General features: G+C 40.8%; 1 long non-coding RNA gene across 1 annotated transcript; it reads right to left on the minus strand.

Moving 5' to 3' along the window:
* Window positions 1–2,246: 2,246 nt before the first annotated feature.
* Window positions 2,247–12,128, minus strand: LOC139827594 (uncharacterized). Its single transcript, XR_011738409.1, has 4 exons — window positions 11,982–12,128; window positions 10,496–10,570; window positions 7,867–8,064; window positions 2,247–6,700 (listed from the first exon to the last, which is right to left on the minus strand). It is a non-coding gene; the product is annotated as an uncharacterized lncRNA (long non-coding RNA).
* Between the last annotated feature and the right edge of the window lie 6,231 nt (window positions 12,129–18,359).

Genomic DNA, 18,359 nt, shown 5'->3' on the forward strand with positions numbered 1-18,359 from the left:
ATCAGGCTGGTATTGCCTTCCCTGTGCAGACTGTTAAAGTGCACAGGCTATTATTCGCCTACTCAATTAACTGCTAAGGAGACCGAGAAAATATGTGCCTGGAGGAGAAAATGAAGCCATCTTTATTTGCTGGCTAATCAAAATGCAATGGCTTTTGAAGACAGTGTGAAATGATCATTAATTAGGAGAGATACCTAAATTTTGAGTTCAAAGAACCTTGTACTAGCCAAGAAAAAAAGGCCTGGAGGGCAGAGCTTGTTTCCCTATGTTGATGAGGCTTCTGTGGACTGAGCCAGCAGGAATGAGCCTGGATCTGAACTGGACCTGGTCTGAAACATATCTCCATTTCCAACAGGGACATGCATCTGCAAGCCAAAAATTCAGTGCATTGTAAGATATGGGTCCCACAGAGCAATAGGTTACTTTGGCTTCAGTGTATGGCAAACAGAATGTCCTCAAATGAAGGTGGACTGAGACCACTACTGACTGCTCTTCCGTCTCTCGTGCTCTGACATCAAAGAAAGCATCAAAATGCCAGGTGGCAACCCAAGCCAAATGTGCTCCCAGCTCTCCTTGGGACGTGAGAGCTAGTGCATGAGCAAGTCAAGGAACAACCTAAATGGCAGTGAGGCTGAGCTGTGGCCACCGCTGCACACATGCCAGGATCTATGTCCACAGAAAGGCTCTGGAGCTGTGCTTGTGACAATGACAGGAGGACAGTCCTGGTGAAGTGTAATGGCAAGTAGAAGGGGCAGGGAAAGTGCTATAAGTGCTATAGGGGTTGACACTCAGGGCTAGGGGAAAAAAACCATGCAGCTGCTGAACAAAACCTACCATGTGGAGCACAACAGCACAGACAGCTGCCCCGATGGACAACGCAGAGCTGAGGCTGCACATAGCAAAGGCATCTGGGTGAAAAGGAGCAGGGAAGGTGGTGCAGCTGTGGTCTGGAGAAAGGGGGATAGGGAAGAGGTGGCTACATGGTGACACACAAGCCCCATGCCCTGTGGAGAAAAACCTGCCCAGTCGCATTAATTTTCCCAGTATTTTCTTGTTAGGCTTTGTCCTAGAAGGGAGGCAGTCAATGGCTTCTACCGACAGAGGTCCTATTCCTCCATGTCAGTTGTTTGTCCTGCCGGATGCAGGGCATCTCTCTGTCTCTGTGGTGACCTGAGCACAGCCACTGTGGTGCACCAGGTGGGAAGTACTTAGAAACTACTGAGTATATAAGGCAGTAAAAATAAAACAAAATTTATTTCAAACTAGGAAAAATCCGAAAGTCTGCAGGCCTTTTAACAGTCAGCATCTTAACTTGTAATAGACCTTTGCTTTGTTTTCGTTGAAAAAAAAAGTGATCACAAAATTTACTGCCAATAGTGTACAGAGAAGTTGATCTAGGATTTGTATGTTCCTTCTTCAGAGGATGTATATCCAAAATATAATACCTGAAGGTATTATAAAGGTGAAAGGATATTATGTAAACACATAGAAGCAATAAAGTCCCACTGACTTTTTTTTCAGAAGAATATCACTGCAATCCGTTGTGATTAGAAATCTGCCTTCAGGCTCAAGTCAGAGTCTGGCTGTGTTTTTGATAAGAAATTTTGCCAGCAATGTGACAATTTATTAAAATAATGATGAGGTAACCCAGCCAGCTATAGGGAAATCTAAGGAAAATAAGAGAGACCAAAACTGGAGTAACTTAGAAAATAAAATAGAATTTTCTCAGGGTCAAGGGGCTGGAGAAATAAAAGGCCTGGGAAATTAACAGTTTAATATGTGTAGATTTGACCCCAAACGCTATCTTAAAGATTACCCTGAAAGGTAGTGCACTGGAAGGGCACGCGAAGAACTCCATGTGATAATTTCCTGGAATTTCTGGATCGAAACAAATAAGACCTACATGTTGACATCTGTGAATTGATGTGACCTTTTGCTTGCAAGCTGATCAGACTGTGATCAGCAAAGTACCATGCTCAAAAGCACTTAATGAAGGACTCAAACAGTTAAATTTGGCAAAAAGAAACAAAAAAAAAATGGTCTGAGGACATCAGTTCTACATCAATTAAAGTGGTATTTGCAGACTCCTCCACAGAAGAACTGCATCCTGGTAAAATTTACTGGTTTATTTCTACATACTAAATCCTATTGAAAAGTGTATATTTGTCATGCACCTTGAAGAAAGCAACTTCTGCAGTTCCAAGAAATGCAAGTATGTGAAAAAAATTAGTCTTATCTACAAATATGCCATACTTTGCACTTTCTCCTTCAAAATGACTTGATTTAGGGATTAAAACCAGAAGTGAGGAAATATGAGCATGATAAATAACATTTTATGGTGCCACAGATTTGAAGAATACACCTTGAAATTATACTCACCGTGGTTATATTGCCATTACTTTTCACAGAGAAAACTGTAACACAGCTTCAAGAATATGTGTTTCCTCTTTATTTATAAAACTTAGATATTTTGTTGGGCTTTTCTTTGTAGTCAACCTGTATTATTTATATAGAGAAGTTTGGGAACAGGGGCAGAAATCTTGTTAAGCCAAAACATGGAGTTTTACCATGGATTTTAATAAAGCCAGACACAGTACCATGCTACTGTCCATGACAGTCACAAGTGCTAACAACAGCTTCAATTAAGGCAATGATGTAGTTCAGTGTGAATAAAAACAAAGCATTAGTAGGAGAAAGGCTATTTAGACCTTCATGTTTGTATGGAGACATCTTAGTGTCCCAGTACAGAAATTTTGGGCAAGCATAGGGCCAAAAGTTGAAGGATGAAAGCTCGCACAAAGCACAGTGAGATCCATTGCTATGGAATAAAGTCAATTCCTCTCAAACGATGCTCCAGATTTGTCAATCTGAACATACATGTGGACAACCATCCCTCCAGACACCATCTACTCACAAGTGTGGCTGAATTTATCACAATAAATATATTTCTCTGACACTGTAGAATCATAGCTTCATAGAATAAATGTAGGTTGGCTAAAGGTTATCTAGTCTAGTCCCCTGCTTGAGAAAGGGCTAACTTCAAAGTTAGAACTGGTTGTTCACAGCTTTATCAAGCCAAATTTTCAAGGATGGAGACTGACCAGCTATTATGGACATATGTTTCAGTGCTTTTTATAAAAGATGCTTTCGTCATATCCTGTCAGCACTTCTATTACTGCAGCTTGGGAACCTCTTCCTCTTGTTCTTTCATTTACAGCCCTGGTTCTTTCGTCTCTGTAATCCCCTGTAGATACACTGGTAGAAAGGTACTATTAGATGCACCTTCTTTCTTTGTCTTCTCCAGGCCAGGAAAAAAAAAACAACTTCTTTCTCAGTTTTTCCTTTTATATTGAAATCCCTAACCATTCTGCTAGTCCTTTGTTGTATTTTTTCCAGTCTGGCCAGCATCCTCCTGGAGACTATGGGCAGAGCCTGTCAGACAGTGCTGTGGGGACACTGTGCCCGGGAATGACATCCTGTTCTGTCCTCAGGGAGGTACCTGATGCCTGGGAGTGGGGCTACTCCCATCTGCCCCCAGGCTGCCCTGGTCCTGTTTGCAGTGATGGGATGGGTCTGGCTACTAGGTCCTGCCCTGTCACCCTGGAAGGGCTCCCACTACTCCTGGTCCCCAAAGAGCTCCCATCCCTTGAAGGTCCCCAACAACTCCAGCTGTGGCCTCACAAGAGCAGAGTAGAAGGGAATAATCCCTTCCCTTGGCCCACTGTTTAAATTTCCACTATCCACCATGATCACTGCTCTCCAGTGGTAAATCCTCTGAGCCACTCTTCTCCACCCTTATTTCAGGAGACATCTCAAACCAACCTTACAAAGCCCCTCTGGTAAAATGGGTGCCATATTGGTGCCTGCTTTCCATCATTTCTATACAACAGCAATAGTAAGGTGTATTTAGGGACACAACCTACTTTATATAGCCTGGTTTTTAATTACCAGGTTGCTAAAGAGAATGTGTAAAGCACTTGATAATAACACAAATGTTAAAGACCTGCTGGAGCATTTATTAGAAGAGCATTTCTTCTTTAACATGTCAGTGTATATAGGGAGGATGGTTTTCCTGTTCCTTTTAAAAAGAAAAATATTAGGCTTTGATTCTCTGGTTTCTTTTCATCTTATTCTAGCTTTAAAAGCTTCTGGAAAAGAATAAAAAGAGATAGAATAGCAAAGAAATCACAAAAGGAAGATATCAATAAGAAGCACCGCTGACTCTTCTCTAAGCAGTTTCCAAGCAACTTTTAATGGAAGGTCAGGCACAAGCAAGATAAAGGGAAGAAAAACCAAGACATTATTTCATACAATAAAGTGACTGTGAATGCTGCCAGTTACAGAGGAAATAGATTGGCCAGCCTGAGCACTTATTTATGTTTTTCTGTGAATATAAAGGAAAATCCTGTATAAAAGGCACTATCAAATTTGAGCGGGAGTGTTAATTCCAGCAATAGGTTTGCATTACTCCTCCGAGAGGCTTTCGTCACTGAATATGAATGTTGACTTTGTGTTAATAATAATGATCCTGTTGGACTCTCTCAGCTCCTTCTGACTGAACATCTATAATACTTTCTGTCTTTAATTAATAGCATCTCACATTTGCAGCTCCAAGTAGATTAGGTGTGAGTTACGTGGATGGGGCAAGGAAGGCATAGAGTGGTGGAGTGACTTTACCAATTTTGCCATAGCTATCAGCAGACATTCTAATGCAAAGACTGCAATGGTCAGAGTTCTGCCTCCAGTCAAGAAGAGACAACCATATGTAGAGACAACCTTAGCTACTCTGCACTGCTGGCTCCTTAGAGCAGCTCCCAATGGAAAGACCTAGAGGCTGGATCTGAAGTACATATATCTATATATGTGTTATGTGTTATGTCTACTTCTTTCATTCTCCAGCATCTGGGAGCCCTAGACTGTTGGCAGCTGATATAATCCTTTTTAACCTGAGTGCCATCGCAGGCTGTCTGAATGCATCCTTTTGGTCCCAAACTCATGGAGCATGAAGCATTCCTCTGTACTCTGTGACCTGTATCATGGTCAAGGAGTAAAAGCTCATGTTGAGAAAAGCCCTACGAAGGAGTTCAGGTGTTGATTTGGAGGCCTGACAACTGAAGAAGGACACTTATTCATTACCTTGAAAATGCTGGCCCACTGAATAGAAATAGCAAGGGCAAAATCAAACCCTTCTTTTGTAGTTTCAGTCTTGGAGTGAAAAATTGAACTGACAAGCTGACAAAGTTCGGTTTGGTAAAGTTTTTTTGCTCATGGCTGGATTTTCTGATGTCTGCAGCAGGATGATATCACAGCCTGTCTTTCCATGTGGCACTGACAGTTCTCCCTCCCCATCCAGCCTGTATTCAGGCTAAAAAAAAAAAATAAGATAGATGGAAAAACTGTCTGAATTCAAATTTTCTACCAAAGAAAATATTTTTGCCAGGAGTTACTTTCAATGAGGCTCTGGGTCAGAGTCCTATATGCTCAGGAGTCCGAACAAAAGCTTCAAGAGTCATTTAGGCACTGGGATGTTCCCAGCCTTGATCTTCTGTTAAATCTGCTAGTCCCCTGCAGAGGTCTTGGATACCTCTAGGACATGTCAGATTCACATACCACCTAGGTGACTGAAAACTACCCTTTCTCTCCCAGCCCTGGTAGATAAAAGAGTTAATATTGTCAGATTGCAAAGGCGTTTTGGTATCCGGGAATAAGGTCCATGCACACCTCCAAGAGAGAGGCTGTGATGAATTGCTACAGCTGAACACAAGTCTTTGAGAAGCACCTCTCTGCACATGCTTTCCAGAGCTGCATGGTGCTGCTGAGACCACTCATCACTCTCTGGGTTCTAGCTTGCCAGGAACAACTGGTTCATGATCCAGTCCATTGGGATCATGAAGTAGACAGAACTCACATTACTGTCCTAGCAATACGTGAGAGCCATATAGTCCTGTATATAAAGTGTGGGATTTGAGTATGAGTTTACATTTTCCATGTCTGTAGTAGATTTTGTCCAGCCAAATTGGTTGTGGATATTAAAGTGACAGGATCAGCTTCTTAACATGATTTCACCTATTGAAGTCGGCTCCGCTGCACTCATATTTCACTTCTGATTTCAAATCACGTATGTAAGAAGACTTTCTGGAGGGCACAAGAAGCAACTCCAGAATTAATCCTACAGTATGTTATGGGTTGGTTATAGTGCATTTCCCCTGTTCTAAAAATAGACTGAAAGAGTGTTTGAAGGACAAGTTGTGGTAAACAAATTCATTCCTGTGTTCTGAAAATGTAATGAATGAGACTGTCTCTTAGAATCAAGGGTAGCCAATGAACTAGGGTACTGATTTCTGACAACATACACTTATGGAAGAAGCAGATACAGTTACAGCAGATCGCTGTTTATAAAATGCACTGAGATATATCTGAAAAAAAAATGCTATGAAAATGTCAACATTTTTACAGCACTTCTATTAGACATGATTTCTAAAAGTCACACCCTTCTCCAAATTTCATGCGAACTGCACAGATCCCAAGCTTCTGCCTGAGAAGAAGTACATTTCTGTCTCAGTGGGTTGATAGCAGTCCCTTGCAGAACTCTGGTGCCCAAGTCTGAGTGTGAGGGCTATATTGTGGATAATTAATTATCTGAGAAGGGGTTTGGCAGAGCAGTGCTGGTCTCTGTTGGCTGCTGGTGGTGGGTGTCCTTCTAAGACAGAAGGTGAAAAGAATTTCAGTATTTTACTTGCAAAGCTCTTGTTTTCTTTGCTTGCTTTTAATTTAGGATTATGAAAACCTCTTCAGTCAGGACATGGAAATAACATCTTGAGGCCCACACAATTGCATTTATCTTAATTTAAAATAGTTTATGGACGTTATTTATCCTGATTCAATCGTGCTTTATAATAAGACATCATTCCTCCTGTTTCCTCACTACAGTTCTTCCTGCCTTTATTAGCTAATTTCTTCTTTACCTGCTTTTAGGTCTGGGGGCTTACTTTGAGAGTTACTTGAGATTTTTTTCAAAATAATGATCTGCACAGCAGACAGAACCTGGGCATCTTTGTGGGACCACAGTATGCTTGTTCTACAGAACTACTTACTCCCTTGTTTTTGAGGGCAATTTAAGCTCTCATTTTAGTCTCCCTGAAAAATCTTTTGAGTATTTTAGAAACTGTCCCAGCTGGAGCAGGGTTTCTTTTGAGCCAACAAAACTAATGGTGCCTAATAAACCTCCTTGTAGCTAAGGAAAAAGCATGACTGGATGAAGTCTCTGAGTGGAATTAACTACCAGAAGTAATGAGGTTAAGCTCAGTCTAAGTTGGTTTTGGAACAGCTGGAAATATTTTAAAAACAATCTTGCTGCAATACCCAAAGATAAGATATTACACCAATAATAATGGGAAAATTGTGGCTTTCAGCTGGTCCTCTGCAATAGGCTTTTAAGAAAACACTTGTAATGGGAAAAGAGGTAAGGTAATATCGTGGCTTTAAAGACAAATGACTGCAGACAGGAGCAAAAAGATCCATCTTTCTAACTACTGCTTTCAGGGCAGTGACCTCTCAAACAGCACTATTTGGAAATGAGTTATCTTAGATAGGATTTAAAACATCAATAACTTATAGATCTACCTTTTGACTCCTAATCTGTCTCCTTGTGCCCAAGTTTAAATCTTGTCTTCTCTCTCCTGTAACACTTAATGGAAGCTTAGTCACCACTTCAGGATTTCCCTATCTAAAACATGACTCTTCATTTTCACTTTCTACACCTTCTTTTCCTAGCACTGTACACACTTATCATCCTGCAGTCAGGATTCTTCTCAGCCTTACACTTTTCCCAGCTTTTGGCAGAGGAGTGAATGCGAAATATCTTACCGCAGGGACTGCCATGTCCACCCTGACTCTGGTCCCATATTCCTTCTCTCTCTCATGCTGTTTGTGCTTTGGTGCAGGCAATTCAGCGAGCCATGCTGCTTCAAGACAAACCTGCTGCTTTTGCAAGATTTAGCTTTCATCTGGGTTGGTTCCCTGAAGAACCTCTCTGTGAGGTTTCATGGACTGTAGTGTCAACACCTGGGGAGAAAACAGTCTGGAGTTCAGCTGAGTTAGGGTGTTACAGAAAGGTACCTTAACTGATGACATTTTACTGTATAATTTATGCAAAATGTAGCCTTTCATGTTCACCATACAGCTTTTTTTTACTGCAAAATTATCGTCCCTGATCTTAATGAAACACCATCCTGTCTCATCAGTGTTGCTGCAAAGACCAGTTTCTCATCCTGTCACATTCTCCAGACAACCCTTCCCTATGCAGCCTCCACCAATTCCCCATTTTTCTGCCGCATTAAACACTTCAAACTCAGGGCCTTTCCTGGGCTTTTTTTATCCTGACTCAATTGTCCTTTATTGCTCCCAAAATACCGACTTTCTTCTCCAGTTGTCCCCTACTGCCATCATATGCTCAATTTCAAGATGCTCTTGCCTGTGCAGTTGTCCATGTTAGGAAAGATTCCATGTAAAACCATGTTATTATCCTCCCTGAGACTACTTCTTAAGACTCCTTTAGTCTGTGATATCTACAATAGGAAAAAAAAAACCATGACAAATAGCTGATGTGCTTAGTATGTAGACTGCTGTCAGCCAACATTGTATTACTGTGCCTCTTCTCATATACATATCTTTTTCTATACTTATTTTATGTAGATGTGATATCTAACAGAACAGCATCCTGGTCTAGATTTCCCACTTGGGAAGTGAAGGAGGTTACTACTCCATTTTTATTGACTATTCTGTCTTTACCACGTGTGCAAATTGCCAGTATACTGATTCAAATAAGCTGAAGTTCAAAACAGAAGGCAACATGCATTGGCAAAAATTATCTGAACAGCTCATTCATATGGCTAGATTCAAATGTAGAAACACTGTCTGGAGAAACGTAACCAACATTTTTTTTTTTTTTACAAAGTTGTTTATCATAAACTAAACAGCATAAGCTATGATAGAGTGGAAATAAATGGAAAAAAAGAAAAAAAAAAACCACAAAAGAAAATAAAGGTATGAAGAGATCAGGAGCTTCATTGTTCCACGGGTGAAGTTGCTGAGAGACAGATTTTCAATAGGAACTGAAGAGCATATCTCCAAGTGACCCATATCTGCCACTGGAGCCACATCTTTGAAAATGTTCCCATTGTTTTCCCATGGCTTATGGCCAATTTTTCCAAGTGCTTTTGAATGTTTGTCCATGTCTGCACGTATTCCTGAAGAAACCAGGAACATTTTGAAAATCTGGGTACAAATTGATAAGTTTAAAATTATCTAGTAGGACATATCTGTTAAGGTAAAGAATTGTTGTTTGAATTTGCTTGTGAGTTTCACAAACTAGGACTATAAAAATCAATGTAAATTTAATTAAAGTAAATAAAATAAAACCTCCAGGGGAAGTTTTTGTCTTGGAGACTTTAATGCAGGCTTTAATATTTGGTTTTATGAAGCCATTTTGTATATAATAATGTGATTATATGTTACTGTGGATGTAGCACTAAATATAGCGTGAGAATATGTACACTATTTAAAGTGATCACACAAGGGTGTGTAGTGGAGGCTGCACTTGCTGTATGTGCAGCACCCTATTTATAACAGACATATAGGATGGATTTAGTGTACTAGAAGTAAGCATTTGAACTGAAGACTTGTAAGGACATGGGGCAGGCCTAAACAAACCAGAGCATCTAATGTGTCAAAAGGACTTCTGAATTCATGAAACGTATGAAAAATTAGCTGTTTTTTTTTTTTTCTCTAGTAACAAAAAAACATCTCTGGCTTGATTTCATTTAACACCTAAACTTTGTAGCCAGCGTTAAATATGGCCTTGACCTTGCAATTTCTGGTGAGCAGGTTTTTTGCACCTACAAACAAGTGAAGTCAAGTGAAGCTGAGTGACTCCTCAGTGCATAGGTTGTGTTGCAAATCACAGAATCATGGGCTGGCACTGGTAGGTACCACTGGGAGCCGCATGTTAATGAACCAAGACCTGGTCTCTGTTTTCTGAGAGGAAAAGATGGTAATTTGTTTTTCTAGAGACTGCTCCCTCTCTCTTTCTTCAGAATGCTTGAACAGACCATGTTACAGCTCTGATGAATTTTCTTGACCCTCTGACTTCTATGTAACCAAAGAGAGAAGCTGAGCATCCAGTTTCTCACCTATGCCTGAGGAGACATTTTTTTTCCTGGTTTGTGCACAGACTTCTATACTGTTCTACTGTTTCTACTTTTCTTTGACATTAGCTCCAGTGCTAACATCCCTGAGACATAAACCTACTTCGCAAAGAATTTAAGTTTGGCTATAAGTCATTGGTTTTGAACACTGAACCCATTTCAGGTAGGCATATGACTTGCTGATTGATTGCAGGGACCAACAAAGGATGTGTTGAGGAATTTCAGTTCCCTGTAACAGTAAAAGTAAATGACTTGGTTGATTTGTCACAAGTTAAAAATTTTTGGCTTACCTGGGAAGCTGAAACACCACAAAATCAGGAAATGAAAGCTATACACAATCCTGACTTCTTCATCTGTGTGTATTTCTGAAACAAATCATTGCAACTGTGAATGTGAACACAACTTGAGAGACTTTTAAAACTCTGATCGGCAAAAACAGAGTTATGTTTTGAGAGATTTACTGCATGTGTAACAATATAGCATTTTGCTCTTAATTGCATAATTCCTTCAAACATTATAAGGATTTTCTTGGCTTCTGGGCATAGCAAAGGTAGCACAGGGAAATACCATCTGCCTTGTTCAAAGAAATATCTTTCCAGCATCTTTTCTAAGGCCACGAGCTCCCAATCTAGCATCCTGTGATTCCTGAAGGAAGGAGTACAGGCTTAAGCTGTTTGATGTCTGCATGCCCTCTTCTACTGACGGTCTGGATGTAGACATGTCTGTGGCAATCCCACCCTTTAGGGTTCAACCCAAGCTCCCTCAGCTGTTGAATGCAGTGGCTGATTCCGGGTCTGACCCAGCTGTTGCAGCAAGGTGAGGAGGAGCTGACACTCCTTGGGCTGTGCGGGAGAGATGGCTTCCCCTGCAGTTCAATGCCCCTGGGAGCACGCAGGACCCCTCTAATTGCACAGCACCTCTGTCTCCCAGGCCACCTCATTGTCTAGTCCAAAATTCATCATGCAACAAGACCTCAGCATATAAGAGCCCCGATCTGAGCTAAAGTCTCTGTCTGTCTCTACTTTGTACTCACCTCTACTCTGTGTCTCTTCTTTGGTCCTGACTTATGTACACTGCTGGTAAGGACTTAACTCTGTTTGCTAGGTTCTTTGTCCCATTTGCATCATGCAGTTCCCATTAACACACATGCACGATAACTTAGCATGTGTTTAGAGACCTCTATTGTCATACTGTTGCGTCCTTAAACAAATCCTCCCATAAGAATTCAGGAAAAATAAGGAGTTTCCCTGAATCCTTCCTTGCCAGGCTCCTGAGTTGCTTTTATCTGAGAACCCAGATCTGCTACAGCTGCCGGTGACTGTCAACAAACAGCAACTGAGGAAAACCTACATCAGCACTACAGCAGTGCCGAGTGTTTTTAGCTGAAGGCTCATGACCTTTGAGTGAAGTCATGCAGTGAAATGCAGACTTTGACCTGGATCTATGAGATGCATTCAGACTCTGGCCCAAAGGCTGTACCTCTGCATCCAGCAGTGTGGGAATGTTGCAGCAATCTATTCCTGAAGTGAGGAGGAATGTGTTTTTTTTTTCTTTTCATTACATCAGTCCTTTATATATTGGTGCTTATAAAAAATACAGCATTGTAGGTCATCTAGAGCTTATACACTGTGTTAATATTACAATTCCAGTTGTCCTCAATTAGAAGCCATGAGAGCCTAAAACCAGTATTTTCAAGAGAAACCTATTTAGAGTTGAAATCAGCCTGTCAAAAGAGATTTCTGAGGCTGGATTGTCAGTGAGAAGAACTGAACATACCTTTGGAAGTCTGGCACCAGATGTGCTAAGTGTAACCAGGCTTGCAGTACTTCTGAAAGTCCAGCATTCAGACCTCACAGGAAACTTGAGGCAAAGGTTGGAGTAGGACCCAGGACTTGTTTCCAGGTTTCTCTGGCTCAGGATGAACATTCCTGTTTACTCAAGAGAAGCATGCAACGTTCAGCTCCAAGTAGAAAGGAAAACTTAGTCAGTGCAGAGTTACCAAGACTGCAGCGTGGCAAAGCAGCTGGATAAAAATACCAACACTTCTAATGAGATGTAATGACTGTCAGTAGTCGAGGTGAGGCCTGTTTGAAACTTTTTTTGAAAGAATTTTATTTAGTCAAGCCAAAGTATTTTCATCAAGAAGATGGAGAGCTTTCTGAACAAGATGTGGAAACTTATTTTCTAATACAAGCATAGGAACATACCTGTCCCTCCTACTTGGTCACATACTTGGACTGCCAGAAGACAACATTACCTTAGTCATAGGCATAAAAGCTTTTCTTGGCTCTCCTTTTCTGTAAAGTCTTGATTTTAGTCTGAGGGGCACTGTGGCAGTTATGAACAAGCCAAGGTGAGGGACAGCAGCTGGGAGTAATGCCTGAAGGAAAGGATGATGTGCCTCCCAAATCTAGGGTCAGCCTAACCAAGCCCAGGTGTGAGTGTGGTAAGAGCCGCTCCAAACCTGGACAACCTTGACCAGAAATATTTCTGAAAACACTTTCAGAGTTTGAAATGTTTTATCCAGCTTTGACAGCAGTCTCTGTGCTGGAGGGAGACAACAACTGTCTCCTGGTGTCATCCAGACAGTGGGGTGATGGTCTGCAACTAGCCCTGTTCTGCTACCAGCCTTCATGTGGCTGAACACAACTTGGTTTCACAAAACTGGGCTTGTACAGCAATTTTCCACTGTCCAGGATATAGGCACTCCCAGAGTTTCTCCACAACTAGTTTTTGGTTTAATGCATGGCTGGGCCTCTTGGCATGACTGAAATCTGTTGTTGTGAAGGAACGAGGAGATGTGTCTCTTTTTTTTTCTTATTTTAATAGATGATAATGTAGCATCTTTGGCCTGTCATCTCCTGCACCACAGAGGAGACCAGAGACCTAACAAATGAATGAAACTCTGAATAGAAAACATTATTGTTTCATTTATTTTGAAAAAAAAAAAAAAAAAAGTATTACAGGGGCTAATTGCATGATTTAACATTTGAAAACTTTGCATTCCTCCCCTGCTCTGGAGAGTAAAAGGGCCTATTATCATTTCCAGGCCAGATGTTTTAGTTTATTGAGCCTGTTTGATCCCTGCACCTGTCTAAGACCAGCAGTTGCTGGATTAGTGTAAGGAGCTGAATTAAAAAATCTGGACAACTGTTACTGAACAAGTGAATGGTGTGAAAATGAGCAGGCTTTTGGTATAAAGGATTTACTGTTTGTGACACAAGGCTGTACACATCATTTATAGTGCAAAATGAGCACACAGTGTTCATTCTGCATGTCCATGTGCTGGAATATACATTACAAAGTGACAATTACAGGAACTTCCAGTGAGGGAAAGAAATGGAAGGGGGGAGTGAGGGAAGCAGGGGACACATTACACCATCCATCTGTGAGACAGCCGTTCAGTTACAAGGAATTATGTATTATTTCTGGTGGATTACGCTGATTATAAAAAGAAGAATTTGGTTCCTGCCCCCATAGTGAACACTGCTGTGCATCCTGAAGGAAGCAATGGCTTTTCACTTGCCCCTTTCCTGTACTGTGGTTCTTTTCTGCGTTCCCTGCTCCCTCAAACATAACCATTGAATAAGTTTTCTTTCCTCCTGTTTTTTCTGTTTTGACTAAAATGCACTGTGCTGTGTGACTTAGAGAAGCTGTCTCGTGTTTGGGTTCTTCTCAATATAGCCACAAGTATGACCAGCCCTAGCGAGTCAGAGGCCAAGATTCATCTTTGCCTGGTAACCTGTCTCTGACAGCTGAGATTAAGCGGATGGCTAGTGTCCATACAGCTTTACAGCTTAAGATGCCTCAAAACAAATATGCCTCAAACACACACTCTAGAGAATGAACTGCAAGACATAGCTTGTTGGAAAGTTGTTTCACTAGCTGCCATTGTGAAATTTGCTTTTGCAAAAAATAGAAAAGTAGCAGTGGTGAGACTGTAACCTCCTGAATCATGGTTGCAATCCAATGTAATACAGAGTATTGTGATTTGTGTTTGCAAGCCATTGACTCCTGCCAATCAAGGTGTAACTCTTGATGGTTCATATTATCACCGATTTTCCACTTATATGTAGTGGAGCCTAAAGAATAGGAGTAGATGTAGGTGTGAAAGTGACAGTTAAGCAAAGACAAATGGTTGTCCTGCTGTTTGAGGTGAGTCTTGTACCATTCATTGTACTCCACATAGAGGAGACTCCCCTCTCTGCTCCCCCCCTCTCCCCCAGCCTTGCCTATCAAATCTGCCCTTTCCATTTGCAAAAAGACAAACCTGTGTTGAAATACTCAGCACAAGATTGTTCTGCCTCTGCAAAGATCTTGCCTAAAGTATATGAGATTAAGAACTGTGGATGCTACTTCTGCTTTGTAGGCAGAAGCACTGCAAAATAGTCACTCATCCAGCACCAACCAACTCAACCTATGGCAAGAAGTGAAAGCAAACATCCTGTGTGACAGCTCAGAGATTTAACCACAAGTTCATACGCCTTCCAGATTTTTCAATAGTATTTCCATTGCTTTACTTATCTGCACGCACTGACCCTGAATTTGTGCAAATAAACTGACCAAAGTCACTCTGACTTGAGCAAGGACCTTCTTATGTGTCTAAATGGAAAGGCAGGCTTGGTCCACATTCATAAGGAACTCTTTTTATGCCCAGACAGAAGACAGCTTGTGAGGCTTTTTCAGAATCTGGTGTGACAGAGACAAGACTTACTTCTTCTTTTCATAATATCAGTCCTTCTTAGCTGTTGTTGCAAAGGGACTGACCCATTGCACAGGGAGATTGCTGAGCGTAGACCCTGATGTGCTGACGGTGCAGATGTTCTCTGCATTTGGAAGACACTGTGTGTGGAGAAAGCTTAGAAATCAATTAGTTCCAGATTTCAAAAGGTATGTTTGAGTGTCCTCTCTCTCATTGCCGTATTCTACTGACGTAGGTTCCAAAACTCCATGACTTCCAGTGCGCTAGTGCTTAAAAACCTGTAAAACTCTGGCTTCTGGTTAATTATGACAATTAGAAAACAAAAGTAGCACATCCCAAAATGATGCAGCTCGACTACTGCTTATTTTAATAGTTCACACAGACAAAGCGAGTAAACTGACAAAAGCTTAACACCAGACACTTTCAGCATCTTCATATGAAGTCTGTGAATAAGGAGAAAACCTTACTTTATTTAGGAAAACTTATTTTATAGAGTTAGTGAAATGGCAAAAGCTAACATCAGACATTGTTTCAGTAAAGTCTTTAAATAAGGATAAAAACTTATTTTATTCAGGAAAATGTATTTAGGAAAAACTCTTGATTTTTCTTTCAGATTTTAGAAGGTGCATCTTACTTATTAATGTGCTAATTAATTACTGTTTTTAATAGGGATATAGTTGCAAGTTTTAGTTATACAATAGAGGAAATACAAATTTTTGTGCGTCTTTTTTGTTTTGATTTGGTTTTGCTTTTGAAGTAACTGCTATTTTTAAATGTTTAAGTTGTGCGTATATACATACAAAGATGTTCATGCACAAGTTTGTTTGTGTATTTAATTCTGTATGTAAAAGACTACTTCTTCTTTTCCTGCCTCCGTACTGTAAGGAAAAAGTATTTTACTGGGCGACTCCTTTTGCATTTTATTATTGTTGTCATTTGGAAAAATTATTATTTTATTAAAGATATTCCTAAAAGCCTACGGTTTTTTTGGTCACGGTGAACAAGGTAAAGGAATCATATAACCAAATGAGATGTGGCTGGCTAAGTCAAATTTTGATATAATTGTCCTAAAACTGGTTGTTGCATGCAAAATGAATGGAATCACTGAAACTGACTATTGGCTTTATGAAACAAAACAAAACATAACAAAAAGTTTAAAATGCTTTATTGAGTAAAATTGATTTCTTGAGTGCCCTAATAATTTCAGTTCTGTGATGTTTTCATGCAGCAGTGCTCCTAGGATGTTGATTTATAACAACCAAGCTGGGAGCTTTTCTGTTTGGTGTCACCAGGAGGTTCCATACAGCTGTGCCAGTACAAGGCATACAGCAAACACTCTTCTAGGCTGGTCCTTTCACAGTGTCCTCCGAGTTCCTCAAAACCATTTATCAGCAATGCTCTCTGCTCCTGAACTTATCCAGCATATATCACAGGCATGGAAAATGCTTTTATATTTTGACACCAACTTGCAGACAAACCAGTGAGTTGGCATGTCTCTCAGTTACAAGACAGTTAGTTTAATTTCCCTGTCTCCAGAACAACTTTAATTATTATCCCTCTACTCTGAGCCCCGGAAAATAATGGCACATACAATCCCCTTATTGGATCAAACACTTGTGCCCTATCCCCTCTACACAGAACCTGCTGAATACCTGCAAGGTGGAGTCAATTGCGTGAGGCAACTTGCTAAGAAAAATTTTGTTAATACCAAAATATCCCATGTATGAGACTACAAGAGCCAGTCATCTCAGTGAGGGTAACAGAGCACTGGAACAGGCTGCCCAGGGAGGTTGTGGAGTCTCCTTCCCTGGAGACATTCAAAGCCCGCCTGGACACATTCCTGTGCGACCTCACCTAGGCATTCCTGCTCCAGCAGGGGGATTGGACTAGATGATCTTTTGAGGTCCCTTCCAATCCCAAACATACTGTGATACTGTGATACTGTGATAATGTAAATGAGAAATGGAAATTCATGACTGGCTTCTGTTGATCGCAGTGGCCCTAGGTGGTGTTTGCTGCTGTATAGGCTGATATTGCTTATGACCAACTCCCAGATAACCACAAGATGCAGTAGGGAGAAAACGGTTGGTAACTGTGATTTTGTACTTCTACAGAAAGATGTGATAGAGCCCAGGCACAGCAAGGCTCCCAAGGGTCCTGTTCAAGTTGGGCACTTCCTTGAAAGGGGCTATGTGGGTACAAAATTCTCACGTAGCCTCCTATAGGAAGAGAAGCATGTATGAGGCTATTGTGTAATGTGTAATGTCTCTGTTATTTTAACTTTAAACCACTCACACAGCTTTTATCAGAGCACTGAGCCCTTTGAGGGGTGGCTAAGTGACACGCTGCCTTTGAAAATTCAGTGGTATCACTGACAAGACATCAATAGATAAAACACTAAACTCACCTGGTCTGTCTTGTATGTCATCCAGCCCTGTTTTAGGCACCCAACCTTAATGAAAATCCATTGCTTTGGTTGGTCTGTGGCTAATCCAGGCAGAGAAGGAGAGGTAGCTGCAGAAACACCATTTCCCTTGTATGGGAAGGATTAGAGGTGCCAATTTTGACATTCTACATATTTGTTAAAATTCTTGTTCTGTCTGTGAGTAAAAAAAAAAAAAAAAAAAAAAAAGGAAAAGAAAACAAAAACAAACCCAAGGGACTGCATTGTGTGTGCTGAGCCTGAACTATGAACCTGCAAGCTGGAGACCCATTTTGTCACTTTGCACTTGTGGATTAAATTCACACTAATCCTTCCAATGCAGTGTTGAGTAAAAAAGAAGTAAACAGGCTAATTCCAAAATCCCCCTGTTTATAGGATTACTCAGTGGTAAGAAAACAACTGGGGAAAAACTGCTGGGGAGTGGGTGGGAAGAGGGAGACACCTTACCAGAAGGAAAAGGGGGTGCAGATGCAGACCTTGGGGTACCCAATTCTTTGTCAAATGGTGAGATGTTGGTAAAGAAAGGAAAGGAATAATTAGTCTACTTCCTTTCAAGTCTATTTAACCAACATGTGTCAGGAGTATGTGTGTCTTCTGCCTGAGTGGTGGAAAGCTTGTATTTAACACTTCTGTGAAGTAACCACATAGCTGAACATAGAAATAATTGGGACCTGGTTACTCTCAGCTTGTCATCATTAATTTATATGCCAAAGTTCTGAAATATTCAAATGAAATCAGTATGGAAGAGAGTTGAATTCAACACACATTCAGAAGCATGCCTCTTGCAGCTCCTCCTGTTTTCCTTTAAGGTTAATTTAGCTGGGTAGTCCTGTGGCACTGGGCTGCCCAGACTGCTTTATTTTTCTAAATTGTTCAAATAAATGTTCCCAGTTAACTTACAATCATCCTGCTGATGAATTTCAGCAGACTGACCTAAACGGTATCTTTGACTTAGTGAGGCTGGAGCTGTGTAATATCAGGATGGAGGTAGCCTTGAAGAAAACACTTG

Source organism: Patagioenas fasciata, chromosome 3 (assembly GCF_037038585.1).
Source record: "Patagioenas fasciata isolate bPatFas1 chromosome 3, bPatFas1.hap1, whole genome shotgun sequence".
Taxonomy (NCBI): Eukaryota; Metazoa; Chordata; class Aves; order Columbiformes; family Columbidae; genus Patagioenas; species Patagioenas fasciata.